Source organism: Physeter macrocephalus, chromosome 8 (assembly GCF_002837175.3).
Source record: "Physeter macrocephalus isolate SW-GA chromosome 8, ASM283717v5, whole genome shotgun sequence".
Lineage (NCBI taxonomy): Eukaryota > Metazoa > Chordata > Mammalia > Artiodactyla > Physeteridae > Physeter > Physeter macrocephalus.
The window spans coordinates 144,528,828-144,535,451 of record NC_041221.1 but is presented as its reverse complement, the minus strand read 5'-3'; positions in this window follow the sequence as shown (position 1 = coordinate 144,535,451).

Here is a 6,624-nt window from a genome sequence, read left to right as displayed (position 1 = left end):
CCCAGTAGTGGGATTGCTGGGTCGTATGGTAGTTCTATTTGTAGTTTTTTAGGGAACCTACATACTGTTCTCCATAGTGGCTGTATCAGTTTACATTTCCACCAGCAGTGCAAGAGTGTTCCTTTTCTCCACACCCTCTCCAGCATTTATTGTTTCTAGATTTTTTGATGATGGCCATTCTGACCGGTGTGAGATGATATCTCATTGTAGTTTTGATTTGCATTTCTCTAATGATTAATGATGTTGAGCATTCTTTCATGTGTTTGTTGGCAATCTGTATATCTTCTTTGGAGAAATGTATATTTAATAAAGCCTATTTTATAGGCATATGGTGAGGATCAAATAAGATAACATTTGTAAAACAGCACACTGTCATAGAACAAAGAAAACAATAAAGCTTAGATATAATTATAATTATTAGAGAGCAGGAATCAGGTATTATCACCAGAAGACCTGGTATCTGGGATTTGGCAGGTTGCGGGTCATTGGTGAGGAGAACGGATTCAGATGTAAGTATTAACCAGTGAGCAGAAGATCATGGAATTATCTGTCCCCAAAGAGACAGAGAGTGTCCTCCACCAATTCTTGAGGCCCTTGGCATTTATTAGGGCCCTTGATAAGCGTTGGTTCCTGGTGCAGAAAAGACTCAAGAATGTCCTGACACTGATGAGTGCCAGACACTGATGTGGTCAGTAAGAGGTGTGGTTGATGTGAAGTGACCCCTCCCATCCCCAAATCCAGCTGCCCCGCCGTGGGCAGGAGCTGTCCTACCTGGAGCCTGGGGGAATGGACAGGATGACCTCAGAGGTCCTCACGAGGCATTACTAGCCTCAGGAAGCTCCAGATTTACCTGATTTCCCTCTGTCTTCTCTTACAAAACTTGGTATTTCCAGTTGTGTTGGAGGGGAGGTTGGGATGCAGACAGCCACCTTCTCTGGCTCCAAGCTAAGAGGCAGAGCACCTGGGCCCTTTCAACCCACACCCCACTGCACTGCAAGTCACCCCCAGGACCACCATCCCTTCTAACTCAGGTTCATTGCTTCTGGGGAGATCACCCCTGAGAAAAGAGCCAAGAGAGGGGGATTAGCATCCGTGCATTTCTAAATCTGTCCAGCTGTGTAAACGGTTTAGAGCAGGATAAAGCAGACCATAATTATCACAATTATAATGAGAGGGGAGAACACGGATGCAGACGTATAATCCAGATTAAAGTATGAAGGGGAGTTACACTGTCTCCCAAGGCCCTTTCTATGCTAATCCTGCTCCTTAGGTAGGTTTATTCCTAGGTATTTTATTCTTTTTGTTGCAATGGTAAATGGGAGTGTTTTCTTAATTTCACTCTCAGATTTTTCATCATTAGTGTATAAGAATGCCAGAGATTTCTGTGCATTAATGTTGTATCCTGCTACTTTACCAAGTTCATTGATTAGCTCTAGTAGTTTTCTGGTAGTCTCTTTAGGATTCTCTGTGTATAGTATCATGTCATCTGCAAACAGTGAGAGATTAACTTATTCTTTTCCGATTTGGATTCCTTTTCTTTTTCTTCTCTGATTGCTATGGCTAGAACTTCCAAAACTTGGGGTCTTTTGTGTTTCCATACAAATTGTGAAATTTTTTTTTCTAGTTCTGTAAAAAATGCTAGTGGTAGTTTGATAGGGATTGCATTGAATCTGTAGATTGCTTTGGGTAGTAGAGTCATTTTCACAATGTTGATTCTTCCAATCCAAGAACATGGTATATTTCTCCACCTATTTGTATCATCTTTAATTTCTTTCATCAGTGTCTTATAGTTTTCTGCATACAAGTCTTTTGTCTCCTTAGGTAGGTTTATTCCTAGATATTTTATTCTTTTTGTTGCCGTGGTAAATGGGAGTGTTTTCTTAATTTCACTCTCAGATTTTTCATCATTAGTGTATAAGAATGCCAGAGATTTCTGTGCATTAATTTTGTATCCTGCTACTTTACCAAATTCATTGATTAGCTCTAGTGGTTTTCTGGTAGCATCCTTAGGATTCTCTATGTATAATATCATGTCATCTGCAAATAGTGACAGCTTTACTTCTTCTTTTCCTATTTGGATTCCTTTTATTTGTTTTTTTTTTTTTTCTCTGATTGCTGTGGCTAGAACTTCCAAAACTATGTTGAATAAGAGTGGTGAGAGTGGGCAACCTTGTCTTGTTCCTGATCTTAGTGGAAATGGTTTCAGTTCTTCACCATTGAGAACTTTGTTGGCTGTGGGTTTGTCATATATGGCCTTTATTATGTTGAGGAAAGTTCCCTCTATGCCTACTTTCTGCAGGGTTTTTATCATAAATGGGTGTTGAATTTTGTCAAAAGCTTTCTCTGCATCTATTGAGATGATCATATGGTTTTTCTCCTTCAGTTTGTTGCTATGGTGTATCACGTTGTTTGATTTGTGTATATTGAAGAATCCTTGCATTCCCAGAATACACCTCACTTGATCATGGTGTATGATCCTTTTAATGTGCTGTTGGATTCTGTTTGCTAGTATTTTGTTGAGGATTTTTGCATCTATGTTCATCAGTGATATTGGCCTGTAGTTTTCTTTCTTTGTGACGTCTTTGTCTGGTTTTGGTATCAGGGTGATGGTGGCCTCATAGAATGAGTTTGGGAGTGTTCCTCCCTCTGCTATCTTTTGGAAGAGTTTGAGAAGGATAGGTGTTAGCTCTTCTCTAAATGTTTGATAGAATTCGCCTGTGAAGCCGTCTGGTCCTGGGCTTTTGTTTGTTGGAAGATTTTTAATCACAGTTTCAATTTCAGTGCTTGTGATTGGTCTGTTCATATTTTCTATTTCTTCCTGGTTCAGTCTCGGCAGCTTGTGCATTTCTAAGAATTTGTCCATTTCTTCCAGGTTGTCCATTTTATTGGCATACAGTTGTTTGTAGTAATCTCTCATAATCTTTTGTATTTCTGCAGTGTCAGTTGTTACGTCTCCTTTTTCATTTCTAATTCTATTGATTTGAGTCTTCTCCCTTTTATTCTTGATGAGTCTGGCTAATGGTTTATCAATTTTATTTATCTTCTCAAAGAACCAGCTTTTAGTTTTATTGATCTTTGCTATTGTTTCCTTCATTTCTTTTTCATTTATTTCTGATCTGATCTTTATGATTTCTTTCCTTCTGCTAAATTTGGGGTTTTTTTGTTCTTCTTTCTCTAGTTGCTTTAGGTGCAAAGTTAGGTTGTTTATACGAGATGTTTCCTGTTTCTTAAGGTGGGATTGTATTGCTATAAACTTCCCTCTTAGAACTGCTTTTGCTGCATCCCATAGGTTTTGGGTCGTCGTGTCTCCATTGTCATTTGTTTCTAAGTATTTTTTGATTTCCTCTTTGATTTCTTCAGTGATCACTTCGTTATTAAGTAGTGTATTGTTTAGCCTCCATGTGTTTGTATTTTTTACAGATCTTTTCCTGTAATTGATATCTAGTCTCATAGCGTTGTGGTCAGAAAAGATACTTGATATGATTTCAATTTTCTTAAATTTGCCAAGGCTAGATTTGTGACCCAATATATGATCTATCCTGGAGAATGTTCCATGGGCAGTTGAGAAAAATGTGTATTCTGTTGTTTTTGGATGGGATGTCCTATAAATATCCATTAAGTCCATCTTGTGTAATGTATCATTTAAAGCTTGTGTTTCCTTATTTATTTTCATTTTGGATGATCTGTCCATTGGTGAAAGTGGGGTGTTAAAGTCCCCTACTATGATTGTATTACTGTCGATTTCCCCTTTTATGGCTGTTAGTATTTGCCTTATGTATTGAGGTGCTCCTATGTTGGGTGCATAAATATTTACAATTGTTATATCTTCTTCATGGATCGATCCCTTGATCATTATGTAGTGTCCTTCTTGGTCTCTTTTAATAGTCTTTATTTTAAAGTCTATTTTGTCTGATATGAGTATTGCTACTCCAGCTTCCTTCTGATTTCCATTTGCATGGAATATCTTTTTCCATCCCCCTCACTTTCAGTCTGTATGTGTCCCTAGGTCTGAAGTGGGTCTCTTGTAGACAGCATATAGATGGGTCTTGTTTTTGTATCCATTCAGCCAGTCTGTGTCTTTTGGTGGGGTACCGATGTGGAGTGAGCCTGCGGCGGCAGAGGCCAGTGTGACATTGCACCAGCCTGAGGCATGCCGTGCGTTCTCCCAGGGAAGTTGTCTCTGAATCCCGGGACCCTGGCAGTGGCGGGCTGCACAGGCTCCCGGGAGGGGAGGTGTGGAGAGTGACCTGTGCTCACACACAGGCTTCTTGGTGGCTGCACCAGCAGCCTTAGTGTCTAACGCCCGCCCGTCTCTGGTGTCCGCGCTGATAGCCGCGGCTCGCACCCGTTTCTGGAGCTCCTTTATGTGGCGTGTTTAATCCCCTCTCCTCACGCACCAGGAAACAAAGAGGTAAGAAAAAGTCCCTTGTCTCTTCCGCAGCTCCACGCCCGTCTCTGGAGCTCCTTTAAGTGGTGCGCTTAATCCCCTCTCCTCGAGCACCAGGAAGCAAAGAGGGAAGAAAAAGTCTCTTGCCTCTTCGGCAGCTCCAGACTTCTCCTGGACTCCCTCCCGGCTAGCCGTGGTGCACTAACCCCTTCAAGTTGTGTTCGCGTTGCCAGACCTCTCCCTGCCATCTGACCAAAGCCCGAAGCCCAAGCCTCAGCTCCCAGCCCCTGCCCATCCCGGCGGGTGAGCAGACAAGCCTCTCGGGCTGGTGAGTGCCGTTCGGCACCGATCCTCTGTGCGGGAATCTCTCTGCTTTGCCCTCCGCACTCCTGTTACAGCGCTCTCCTCCGTGGCTCCGAAGCTTCCTCCTCTGCCACCCGCAGTCTCTGCCTGTGAAGGGGCTTCTAGTGTGTGGAAACCTTTCCTCCTTCACAGCTCCCTCCCACTGGTGCAGGTCCCGTCCCTATTCTTTTGTCTCTGTTTATTCTTTTTTCTTTTGCCCTCCCCAGGTACGTGGGGAGTTTCTTGCCTTTTGGAAGGTCTGAGGTCTTCTGCCAGCTTTCAGTGGGTGTTCTATAGGAGCAGTTCCACGTGTAGATTTATTTCTGATGTATCTGTGGGGAGGAAGGTGATCTCCGCATCTTACTCTTCCTCCATCTTCTCTCTCGACCCATTTTTTAGTAGCATGTTGTTTAGTCTCCATGTAATCTTTTTTTTTTCTTTCTCATTTCTTTTCCTATGGTTGATTTCCAGTTTCATGCCATTGTGGTCAGAGAATATGCTTGAAATAAGTTCTGTACTCTTGAATTTGTTGAGGTTTGTTTTGTGCCCTAGTATGTGGTCATTCCTAGAGAATCTTCCATGTGCACTTGAAAAGAATGTGTATTCTGGGTTTTTTTGGATGTAATATCCTAAAAATATAAATTAAGTCTAACTGTTCTGTTGTATCTTTTAGGACCTCTGTTGCCTTATTGATTTTCTGTCTGGAAGATCTGTCCATTGATGTGAGTGAGGTGATAAAGTCTCCTACTATTATTGTATTCCTATCAATTTCTCCCTTTATGTCTGTTAGTATTTGTTTTATGTATATGGGTGCTCCTATATTGGGTGCATATATGTTGATGAGTGTAAAATCCTCTTCTTTTATTGAGCGTTTTATCATTATATAGTGTCCTTCTTTGTCTTCCTTTATGGCCTTTGTTTTAAAGTTTATTTTGTCTGGTATGAGTATTGCGACTCCTGCTTTCTTGTCATTTCCGCTTGCCTGAAATATATTTTTCCATTCCCTCACTTTCAATCTATGTGTATCCTTTGCTGTAAAGTGAGTCTCTTGTAGTCAGCATATTGTAGGCTCTTGTTTTTTAATCCAGTCTGCCACTCTGTGTCTTTTGATTGGAGCATTTAGTCCATTGACATTGAAGGTAATTATTGATAAATATGTATTTATTGCCATTTTAATCCTTGTCTTCCAGTTGATTCTATGTTTCTTCTTGTTCTCTCTTTTTCTTTTTGTGGTTTGATGATTTCTTTTATCTTATGCTTGTGTTCTCTTCTTTTTGGTTTTTGTGGATCTACTGTATGTGTTTGATTTGTGGTTACTCTGTTTTTCAAGTATGTTAACCCTTTCCTATATCTGCTTGCTTTAGACTGATAGTCATATAGGCTCAAACACATTCTAAAAAAAAGATGTCCTCTTTTACATCTTCATGTTTATCCTTTTGCTGTTCCTGTGTTTATCATCACTTTCCAAATAGGTTTTTTTTTTCTTTTTGATCTGTATACTGGCTTATTTAAGTGATTTACTTTCCAATTGTAATTTTCTCTTTCCTGTGTCTTCTTGCTTCTTTTCTATTTAGAGAAGACCTTTCAGTATTTCTTTTAGGATAGGTTTAGTATTGCTGTATTCTTTTAGTTTATGCTTGTCTGAGAAAGTATTTATCTCTCCTCCTATTTAATTTTTATTTTTTAAAGATTTTTTTGATGTGGACCATTTTTAAAGTCTTTATTGAATTTGTTAGGAGTATTGCTACTGTTGTTTATTTTGGTTTTTTGGCCACGAGGCATGTGGGATCTTAGCTCCCTGACCAGGCATCGAACCTGCACCCCCTGCATTGGAAGGCGAAGTCTTAACCACTGGACCCCTAGGGAAGTCCCTCTCCTTCTATTATTTTTTTAAA